This window comes from Glycine max, chromosome 6, assembly GCF_000004515.6.
Source record: "Glycine max cultivar Williams 82 chromosome 6, Glycine_max_v4.0, whole genome shotgun sequence".
NCBI classification, from domain to species: Eukaryota; Viridiplantae; Streptophyta; class Magnoliopsida; order Fabales; family Fabaceae; genus Glycine; species Glycine max.
This window is the reverse complement of record NC_038242.2, coordinates 43,914,124-43,926,844: the sequence shown is the minus strand read 5'-3', so window position 1 is coordinate 43,926,844 and position 12,721 is coordinate 43,914,124. Positions and strand designations below refer to the sequence as shown.

The following is a 12,721-nucleotide window of genomic DNA, read 5'->3' as shown; positions in this document are numbered from 1 at the left end:
GAGTCTTGGGAAGATATCAAAGTAATCCAAGTATTGACCATTGGAAAGCTGCAAAGAAAGTGATGAGATATCTTCAAGGAACAAAGGATTACATGCTCATGTACAGACAAACTGATTGTCTGGAAGTGATTGGCTACTCCGACTCAGACTTTGTTGGTTGTGTTGATTCACGAAGATCAACTACATCTGGATATATATTTATGTTAGCCGGTGGAGCTGTATCTTGGAGAAGTGCCAAGCAAACCTGAGTTCGTTTCTTGTTTTGAGGCTACCTCGCATGGTGTATGGTTGAAAAGTTTCATATCTGGCCTTAGAGTTGTGGACTCTATTTCTAGGCCATTAAAGTTGTATTGTGACAACTTTGCTACAGTGTTTATGGCTAAAAATAACAAAAGTGGAAGTCGAAGTAAGCACATCGACATCAAGTACTTAGCCATAAGAGAACGTGTTAAAGAAAAGAAAGTGGTCATTGAACATGTCAACACTGAGTTGATGATTGTTGATCCTTTAACTAAAGGCATGCCACAAAAGAATTTTAAGGATCATGTAGTACGAAAGGGACTTGGTTCCATGATGTAATTTCATTGTACGTACATTTGTTATTTTCAATGAAACTCTTATTCAGTTAGATATTTTCTCACATGGTTTTGTGCACATATTTATTTATTTCGAGAAAAATCATTCAGTTTAGATATAGAATAAACATATGGTTTATTCATTAAGTTGAGAGCTAGTGTTGAGAGACTTGATATATTGTGGTACATGGAAGATACTACTCATCATCAGAGGACCTATCGTCATGACTCATATATTATGTTTCTTGTTACGGTTGATGTTGGGTTAAATGGACCAAGTGGGAGAATGTTGGAAGCGCCCACATTCACGTTCCGCGCCCACGTTCACGTTCCAAATCTTTTATTATATTTTATTTTATTATTTTGGAACATTTAGTTATTTTGAATCTGGTCCATTTTCCATCCACATTCAACCCATATCTTTTGCAATATATTTGCAACCACCTTTAGTAACAAATCGCGTACCCATCCTTTATCTCACGTACTGATAACTTCTTATCTCACGTACTGATAACTTCATATCTCACGTTCTGATAACAAGTTGAGCTCTGTGATGGACAGACTCTATAAATAGGATGGGATGCTCTCAGTTTTGTATCACAAAACCCACTTCTCTATTCAGAAAAATACACTATCTATTCAGAGTGAGTAAGGGTCTGGAAGAACAAAACTGTCTTTCAGGTTCGTGTGTGCGCCACTTCGCGTTTAATTTGCAATGGCTGGAGGTATGCTCGTAATATTTTTAAGTTCCGCTGTTTGATCTGAATATGTCATTTAAAATTGATTTGCATGTTTAGATCAGCATATGTATATTTTTACAGACCACTCTTCTGGTCTTTAAGGAGATTACAAATTTCAAGGGAGTCAAAAGAACAAAAGATTTTCTTTGAAGACCAAGTCACTCGGGTCTATCTCAAGATGATCTTTGTCCTCGGTGTGGCTGTGGAAGAGAGGTTCTTCTGCATGCATGATTGGCGCCAGTTTCTCACAATGGTCTTAATTAATGCTTCTTGTGGAGGTGTTGCTCATGATGAGCATTGTGCTTTCTTGTGTGCTTTCTCTAGATTCTTGAGCTTGTGCTCTGTGATTTTTGCGGAGTTATGGGGAATCTATATCATGGGTTGAAGCTGGGGACAGAGGGTTTTGAAAGATTAAAATTCATTCAGACTCTTCATTGGCTTTGAAATTGTTGACTCAAGGATGTTGTTATTCTCTTCCCTGTTACCAGCTTGTTAAAAACATTCATGATATTCATGGTTTTGAAGCCTCAATTCAGTGGATTCATGTTTTCCGGGAAGCAAATCAAGTTGCGGATATTTTGATGAAACATGAACTAAGCTTATCTGCGTCTCATGTTTTTGAGTTTCCTCCTAGTTTTCTTTGTAATTCCTTGAACGTGGATTACTCGTGTATTGTTTTTCCTAGAGGCTTTTAGGCCTTTTTAATGAATGCACTTCACCAAAAAAAACTAGAGTGCATTTCTTAGTGCAACATGCCTGACACATTATTTTTATCCGCAAACACGATATTAGATTTTGAATATCACTTAAGTATGACTTAATACTGGATTTTTACATGCTCGGTGTGTAGGTTTATAAATAATTGTATATGATGTAATTTGTACATATTAGAAATATTTTTTTAAAAGAAAAGAAGAAAATATTATATTAAATTATAAATAATCATAAAGTATGTGTTGAAACTATAAGTAAAATTTAACACATATCTGTCAAAATCATATTAATTATATCAATTATTTATAAATTTATATTTAACAAAAATTTAATTTTCAAAATAAAATATTTACAAATTATACATAGATCGAAAACATATATAATTGTTAAAATTTGGAAGTCAAAACATTTTCTAAATTGAATTAGACTTTGTTTTACACATAAATTGTATATTGATTTACATAGAAAATATTAGACTTTTTAAAAAATTGAATTAGACTATGTTTTAAGTAAAAAGTGATTATTTAATTATATTAATTCATTATTCAATCAGTTTGTTATAAGATTTAAATTTAATCCAATCTAAGGATCGGATCAGATTTTTTTTTTACTCTTACTTTACAAATTCATTATTCAATTTTACTTTTTTTTTTCCAAAGAAAAGTACTAAATAAATATACATAATAAACATGTTTATAAAGTAAATAAAATATCAAATATCCAATCTATAAGTCATTATATTGGTAATAGTAATATAACTCTTCAAAGAATATTAAAAATAAATTTACACATATTCTTAATTACATTTATATACCTTTACTTAAATAGTTACTAAATAATCACTTTAATTAAATCTATTTTTCACGAGTAAATATAATTTGTGTCGATAAAAAACTAAAAAATAACAACTATCATTTACCGATTAAAAAATAATAAGTATAATTTATGCAATAATTTTATAAATATATAAGAAATAACAATATAAATACCAGTGGCATCAATGCAAAGAAAAAGATAAAAACATATTTTAACCATGATGTAAAGTATGCAACCCAAAAATAGTCATATTTCACTGTAGATAACTATTGACTAATGGATATTTTAACTGTCAATACTACTTCAAAATAAAATCATATACAAATGTTTGAATAAACTAATTTTTTCTATCTAGCATTTAAAACTGAGATAGTTACTCCGTTGATTGAAGACTCTTGCCTGCCTCTTGATTGCTCACCTTCAATAAGTGAAATATTGTTGGTTAAAAAATTAGCTACCTTAGGTTGTGATAAAACATTATTGCTGCTCCACATTACAACAACAGATATCATATTTGGCCTATCGTTGGGATGATGTTGCACACACAAAAGACCAATTTGAATGCATGTTACAACTTCAGATACTTTACATGAATCCACCAAACAAGCATCAATCAATTGCTCTGGAGTGCCATCTTTCCACAATCTCTATGCCTATTCAATGCAATTACTACGTTCAGTTTGGTCATAGGAACATTAATTTCTATATTTTTGTTTATGCTACTCCCCTGTCCGATAAGATTATAACTGTCATCATATGTAACTGTTCTGTTTTACTTTCCACTAACCATTTCTAACAATAATACACCAAAGCTAAATACATCTGACTTTATGGAGAATAATCCGTCAATGGCATATTCAGGCGCCATGTAACCGCTGAAAGCAACCACATTGGAATTAATTTTGGTCTTTTTAATGAATGTTGTTAAAGTTTAACATTGATCTATTAAGATACTATGTTCCAAAAATTCTGTTTGTATTCCCTTCAACTTGATCACCACATATTTTAGTCAAGCCAAAATCTGAAATTTTTGGGTTCAGATTATCATCTAATAAAACATTACTTGCTTTTAGATCTCTGTGTATAATCCTCAATCTAGAATCTTGATGACGATATTGAAGCCCTCGAGCAATTGCACACAAGATATTAAAGCGCATAGGCCAATCTAAAAGTTTACTTTGAAACGAATCTAAAAAGATTTTAACTTGGTTAGTCTTTTCTTTCAAAAATGATTGGAAATGAACCAGACTCATACTATACTCATCATTACCAAGATTTTCATAAAATAATTACCAAAAAGAAAAGAATCCAGGGTTTTGTTGGACATGTATTCATAGAGTAACATTTTCTCCTCTCCTTCGATGCAACAACCAAGATTTAGATGCTGAAGTTTGGCAAACAATATAACCTCATTCTTAAATTCGGTCAATCCTTGTCCAGATCGAGCTCCTTGAAAGCCTTTGACTGCAATCTCTTGCCCGTCTAGCAAAGTACCCTGAATTTTGTAGTTGGGAAATTTTGACAAATAATGAAAATCATGAATTTTCTTTAGCCTTATTAATAGGAAGTTAGTAATTACCTTGTATACTGGCCAAAAACCACCTTCACCGAGCTTGTTGTCATTTAAGAAGTTATTAGTGGCATTAATTATTGTAGCAAGATCAAAAGAAAGGAAGCTCCAAATTTTCTTGTTCACCTTCATCTTCCTCCTCTGTTGATATACCATTTTATTTTAGATACAAGAAATCAAAGCCTTGAATAGAATGTTATAAACATTACAATCCCCATATGTAATAAATACAGAGCAGTTTTAAGAGAAAACTCTGATCAAAAGTCGGGTGATAGAGTTTTGTACGTTTATTAAATTATCAAACCGCATAGAAAAATGTTAATTTTACACACACATAGACAAAACAAAAAATTAAAAACACATGAAAGCTAATGCTATTGAAACGAAAAAAAAAATGATATATTTTCCTCTCTTTGTATGATTGCCAATAGATGATGTTAATCCAGTGCCATCACCAAATACAGTTATTGGAGTTCAGGGGAAGGCATTTTACTGTAGTCAATGAATTACATTCAGATTGATCATGTTTACTGTACTAAACAACAAATACAAGTAGAAAATAATTGTTAAAATTTTGTATTCTGGTAAAATTGCACATACAGTTTTTTACTGAGTCGGTGTTCTGTTTTTTACGTATTGCAGGAGTTCAACTAATCTAATTCAAGATAATTTTGTGAAATTAAAAGAGGCTTTCTGGCTAAGATATTTACCTTTATACTTTGTTCTGTTAATGTCAATGTAATAGCATGCCAATAGCATCAGAAGGACTACCGAAACTATGACTACAACGACCAAAACTACCTTTTTTGGATGCTTATTATGTTTAGCATCTGCATATACTGTTTGACAAAGAAACAAAGCTCTTGTGATTCTCAAATAAAACCAACCGAACTCTAATTATATTAATTAAAGAAAGTTAGAAGAATATCATTGTCTTTACCAGTATCCGAAATGGCCATTCGAACATAAATCTTGCCCACTTTCTGAAACTCTCAAATCAATAAGATCACCAAACCAAATGGAGCACAACCACTTCCCTTTCCATTTGTGTCTAAGTTTGCATAAGCTGTGCAAGAACAATTTTCCAAGCATTTGGCCTTGCAATCTTCAAGTGTCATGCTTGCATTTATCCAAGAATGTGTCGTATCCGGCACTTTCATCCCAGCATATCTACGAAAACCATCTTTGTTTCTGACACCACAACTCCACGGTTCAATACGCGTGCATCCTTTTGTCCAATCCATTTCATTCCATTCTTGCGCAGATTTCGGCTAGAACCCCTCCAAGCATTGGCACACTGGCGATGCATTAATCATGCAATTCCCATACGCGCCACAAACATTATAAGCATCACAATGGTCCTGTGGCAGGGATTGGTACACACTTCAAGTCCTAGTTTGAGGAATCCATGTAAGGCATTGGCGAACATTAAGGGTTTGGTTTACAACAATTATCGAAATCACAGAACTATTCTTGAGAGTGTATCTCACATACACTTCATCTTCATTAACCACATATTTGTAATCATAAAGTGGATTAGGCTTCATTACAGAAATTCCACTAGCCAAAACCCAATTCCAAGGGCCACTCCTATATGTTAGAAAATTAAAATAAAATGAAAGAAATAAATAAGAAAAAAATGTAAAGCCTTGAATTATATAGCAAAATAAGTTTAATGGGCAGAACATGAATCAACAACGTACTATATCATACAATAAGTACAAAGAAAAAATAAATTAGGAGAAGAAATAATTAGTTTAGGTTAAAGCACGCAAATGTTATCCTTAGAGATAAAACGCCCCTAATGCATTGGTAGGAAAATATGATTGCGCAAGATAATATTTTAGGGAGAAAGAAATCAGATTGCTCCTGCTGGTGTGTTTTCTAAAGAGGAGGAAAGACATATATATAGGCATAGACCTCTTATGCAACAACAAAAATTTGACTCGTCGGAATCCAACATACAGATATCAAAACAAATGTAATAACTTACATATGTCAAAACAAACTTAACAAATTGTATTGACCTATTAAAGAAAAATCTTAAAAAATATAAGAAATCCAATTTTATGTAACAGATTCTAAAATAAATATTTTTTTATAAAATAGAATTAATATGAGTAATATATATGTATAAATTTTAAATTATAAAACAATGTTTACTAACATTCCTTCACATAATTTAAAATTTTAATATATATATATATTAAAAAATTATATAGAAACGTAAGAGAAAGAGCATGTGATATTGTATTTCATTATAAAGAACCTTCCGGGTTTGAGCCTTATACCTAGTGTTTATGAACTTCCACCCAAGAAAATGTAGTGACTTAATTATCTTGTACTACACATTCTTTAACCAGACTTTAGTACACAACCCCTACAATATTCGTATTCAATTAGGTTCTAATCAGTGGTAGCGCATTACACGGCCTTGCGCATGTATCTTATTTCGTGAGTGTCACTCAGAGATTAGCTCATATCTCACATTGGTGGCCCCACCACCACACTCACTAGGTAAATCCTCAAAGACTGGTTTGTGACCCCCACCCCTACAATAATTGTCATCGGATTCATTAAGCGGTATTTTTTTATACCAAAAATACACATATATAAATACCTCAACCTTAATATTGTCACAATTTATAATACACCTCGTTATAGGAATAAGAAACGGAACCACTCCACCAAATTTTATTTTGGTGTACTTTAGTCAACAAACAATTTCGTTGTTACCTGTTGAACTCCATTCATGGGATCACCAATCACACGAAGACGGGTGTCCATTGTTGTAACTAAATAATGAGCTCTAGTCCAATTCCCCTCGACGACTCAAGTACTTGTTGACACATCAACCCTTTTGTAAGTTGATCCGCAATATTGTTTTCTGATCTGACAAAGTCAAGAGAAATGACACCATGAGAAATCAAATTTCTAATAGACTTATATCTCACTCTTAAGTGTCTTCTTTTTTCATTAAAATTTTTGCAAGTAACTTTTGATATATCAACTTGATTATCACAATGCATTGGAATTTGAGGTATAGGCTTATTCAACAATGGCAAATCACATAACAAATTTTTAAGAAACTCTCCCTCACTAGTAGCAGTATCTAAAGCAATAATTTCTGCTTCCATGATAGAATGTGAAATAATAGTTTGTTTAGCAAATTTCCATGATACTGCACCACCAGCTAAAGTAAAAACATAACCACTTGTTGATTTTGTTTCATCAGAATCATAAATCCAATTTGCATCACTAAACCCCTCAATTAATGCAGGAAAACATGTATAATGAATGTCATAATTAATGGTTCCTTTCAAAATATCTAAAAACTCTTTCTAATGCAATCCAATGAGAATGATCGGGATTATTAGTATACCTTCCTAATCTACCAACTGCATATGCAATGTCAGGCCTAGAGAAGTTTGTCAAATGCAACAAAGAACCAATAATTTAAGAATATTTATGTGAAGAAATTCCTTTACCCAAATTTTTCTTTAACTTGATGGATGAGTCATAAGAAGTAGAAACAAGTTTCACATCAAAATAATTAAACTTCTTCAATAGTTTTTCAACATTGTGTGATTGGATTAAAACCATGCCATCATTTTTCATTATAAGCTTAATACCCAAAATCACATCTACAGGTCCTTCATACAACAGTTTCTAGACAAGAAAGACTTCACATCATTTATGAAATGCATATTACTACCAAATATCAATATGTCATCCACATACAAACATAAAATGACACATTTACTATCATCAAATTGTTTCACATACACACATTTATCACCATTATTGATTTGAAAACCATACGAAAGAACAACTTGATCAAACTTTTTGTACAGTTGTTTTGGAGCTTGTTTCAAACCATATAAAGATTTAAAAAGTTTGCAAACTTTCTTTTCCTTCCCCAGTTCTACAAAGCCTTCAGGTTGGCTCATATAAATTTCTTCTTCTAATTCACCATTTAAAAAGGCAATTTTTACATCCATTTGATGAATTTCTAAATTAAAAGCACAAGCAAGTGCAATTAAAACCCTGATGGTAGTAACTTTAGAAACAAGAGAATAAGTATCAAAGAAATCTACACCTTCTATTTGTTTGCACCCAATCACAACAAGTCTTGCCTTAAATTTTTCTATAGATCCATCAGTTCTGAATTTCTTTCGGAAAACCCACTTACAACTTATACTTTTACAACCAGGGGGAAGATCAATAAGAAATCAAGTTTTATTAATTTTAAGAGAACTCATTTCATCATTAATAGCTTCTTTCCAAAAAAAGGTGTATCAATAGACCTCATGGCCTCAACATAAGTTTTAGGATAATCTTCAAGCAGAAAAGAGCAAAATTCAGAACCAAAATCCTTAACTTTTTTAGATCTTTGACTCCTGCTAGGTTCAAACACAATGTCCTTATTAGTATTACTACAAGATGACAAATTAGAACAAGAAGTATCACAAATAGATTTAGACAATTTATTTTTAAAGGAAAAACATTTTCAAAGAAAGTGACATCTCTAGATTCCATAATAGTATTGTTAGAAATTTCAGACACTTCTGAATTAACTACCAAAAATCTATAAGTAGTACTATGCAAAGAATATCCAACAATAAATGGGGATGTTAACCTTTGCTAGACACCTCGACACTTTAAGATATTTCAGATTTGGTTCTCTTTTTCTCCATAGTTCATAAGAGATTTTTTCAAAATTTTTATAAGGCACTCTATTAAGAATATGACATGCAGAATATAAAGCTTCACGTATCCTACATATTACTTGGCAAACCAGAACTTACAAGCATAACATTCACCATATCAAGCAAGGTACGATTCTTTCTTTCCGCAATACCATTAGATTGAGGAGCATACAGAGGTTTCACTTCATGAATAATACCATGCATTTCACAAAAATTACTCATGTCTAAAGATGTGTATTCTCCACCTCTATCGGAACGTAAAGTTTTAATTTTTCTTTCTAATTGATTTTCTACTTCTGTTTTACATACTTTGAACTTATCAAACTATTCACTTTTGTGATTAACTAAATACACATAACAATATTTGGAGAAATCATCAATGAAAGTAATAAAATATCTCTTACCACCACGTGTTAACACATCACTACTATCACATATATACATCACTATGAACCATTTCAAGCAAGTTAGTTTCTCTTTCAATACATGTAGTAAAACTCTTTCTAGGTTTGCTTTGCTTGAATACATGTTTCACTTTTTTGTTTTAAATCAATGGAAGTCTTAGGAATAAGATTAAGAGACATCATTCTTTTGATAGAATTCAAATTCACATGTCCAAGCCTAGCATGCCACATATTAGAACATTCAACATTTGCAACAAAAGAAGAAACATTGGATATTTTATTAATAGAAAGAGACGTAAGACTTTACTTAAACAAACCATCACAAATGTAGCCATTACCAATAAAAACACCATGTCTCGTCATAACAACTCTATTGGACTCAAAAACAACCTTGTGCCCTTGTTGGACTAACAAAGAAGTACTTATTAAATTTTTCCTAATATCAGAAATATGATAGACTCCATCTAAAACAAGAAAATTTCTTGAAGATAGCTCTAGCTTGACTTGACCTTATCCTAACACATGTGCCATACTCCCATTCCTCATGCTCACAGTACGTGTGCTTGATTTCTAATATAAAGAAAATAATTTTTTATTAGCACACACATGAACATTAGTCCCGGAGTCTATAAACCAATCATTTGAGTTAAAAACACAATTTAACTCAGGGCTAGTGACATGGTACCTGTCAGATAGGGAATCAGAGGCAACACTGCTGGTAACAACATTAGCCTAAGGTTTAGGGAAAGACGTAGACTGGCGATGACGTTAAAAACAATTATTGGCCAAATGATTAGCTCGCCTACAAACAAAGCAAAAAATTTCATTCCCCGAATTTTTATCCTTGGGCTTATTGTTTTTATTAAAAGCATTGTTCTTATTTTTAGAAAAAAAAGGCTTTCTACCAAATTTATTTTTGTTAAACCCATGCCTTTTGAAGGACTTAGAGAAAGGTTTGCTAGAGCTCTCAACAAGATAGGCCTTAGAGTGAGAATCAGATTTTTGCAAGTGTTTTTGAGATGAACGATGTTTATCCTCAATGCGGAGACAGACAAGCAAATCATCAAAGGTGAAACCTTCATGTTTATGTTTCAGGCTTCGAGCAAAATCAGTCCACGAAGGGGGCAACTTTGAAATCATGAAAGTCACTAGCATAATGTCAAGCAAAATAATTCCTTTCAATTTCATGTCATAAACAATGTTTTCAAATTCATGGATCTGATCTGGAATAGACTTTTCATCAACCATTTGAAACTCAATCATTTTTTCACAAGAGTATCGACTTAAACCTTTTTCAGCAGATCCATATTACAATTCAAGTGCTTCCCATAACTCAACAAAAGTTTTGGTATGGCAAAAATTTTTATATATGTTATCAGTCAAAGCACTTAAAATGCGTCCATGACATAAAATATCTTTATCAGAAACATTATGCTTAGTGGTAGAAGATTTGGTTGCATCAGTTTAAATTATATCAGTAGAGGAAGTTAAAGTTTTATTTTTCTTTTAGAAATCACAGAGTATAAATCCATTTCAGTAAGCCTGAATTTCATTTGTTGTTGCCAACAAAAAAAAATTCACCTATAAATTTTTCAGGCTTACTAAAAATGGACTTAATCATATCAATGACAGACATTTTGATAAAAAAGAATGCTACTGCAGAAAAGACTATGCAAGAAGAAAGTGAAATTTTTTCTCTCTAAGACTGTTAGAAAATTAAAATAAAATGAAAGAAATAAATAAGAAGAAAATGCAAAGTCTTAAATTAAATAACAAAATAATAGTAGCAAAATAATTTTAATTGACAGAACATGAACCAACAGGGCACTATATCATACAATAAGCACAAAGGAAAAATAAATTAGGGAGAGAAATAATTAGTCTTGGTTGAAGCGCGTAAATGTTATCCTTAGAGAGAAAATGTCTCCACTGGTAGAAAAATATGATTGTTCTCCTCTCTCAAGATACGACAACCCATTGGTTCCGATCATGTACAGCAAAAGGATCCCTGAATCCTCTGAACAGTAATGTCTGCTCTCAAAAATAAGTTTTTCTTTATAAGAGAAGGAAGAAAATATTTTAGGGAGAAAAAAATCAGGTTGATCTGCTTGTGTGTTTTCTAGGAAAGAGAGATATATAGACATAGATACCCTCTTATGCAACGACAAAAATCTGACTGTTGGAACCCAACTTATCGATGTCAAAACAAATGTAACAACTTACATATGTCAAAACAAACTTAACAAATTGCATTGACCTGTCAAAGCAAAATATTAGAAATATAATTTTATGTAATAGATTCTAGAATAAATATTTTATTTTATAAAATAGAATTAACATGAGTAATATATATTTATAAATTTTAAATTATAAAACAATGTTTAACTAACACTATAGAACTCAACCGCGCCCTTCATGAGCACTAATTCATTATTCTCTCCAAGCTTTATGCCTTCGTTAAAATCTCCTGAATACGGGTCTACCCAATTTTTCCAAGCCGTAAGATATCCATTGAGACCAGTTTTAAGGTTCCACCCCAACTTCATTCCTTGCAAGAGTGTATCACAAGGATGATTGAAGCTCTGCCACACAAAATTTTCTTCGTTGTTGATGTTGTCGTCCTTGTTATCTCTAATTACTTAATTCCCACTGTCTAAAAGTTGCACAACAGGAGTCGAAACCGATGTTGTTGCATTTGTCGACCAAATAATAGACAGGTTTTGGCCGAGAAGTACGAGGTTTCCTTCTTTGTTTATCAACAACATGTTGGATTTATCTTTTGCAGGGTTGTCACGGTTGGCAATCCAAACTACCGTTCTAGCCGGGATAGTTTTGAACCAGATTCCGACGTAGCGGTTTGCGGAATTGCCGGGAGTGAAGAAGCCCAACTCAAAGGTTCCATTCTTGGAGACCAAGGTGCTGCCATCGTGAAGTGGCTGGGAATGAGTAATGATATCAATTGCATGGGAAATTTGAGACAAGAACACGGATAATAGTAAGTTTGAAATAACAAGCATAGAAGGAAGAAGTGCCATTTGATTTTGCAGTGACTCGGGCTTAGTGTGAAAGAAATTGAAGATATTTGTGGCGATGAAAGTGGTATTTGAAAACAAGGTTGAAGGGCAGTGCACAGCACAGCCAATCGCGGTATCATCCAGTCCTATGATGTGGGACGTGAGTTGCCGTATTGAAG

General features: G+C 32.4%; 1 pseudogene; it reads right to left on the bottom strand.

Moving 5' to 3' along the window:
• Positions 1-3,192: 3,192 nt before the first annotated feature.
• On the bottom strand, positions 3,193-12,563 carry LOC100790954 (G-type lectin S-receptor-like serine/threonine-protein kinase At4g27290; annotated as a pseudogene).
• Between the last annotated feature and the right edge of the window lie 158 nt (positions 12,564-12,721).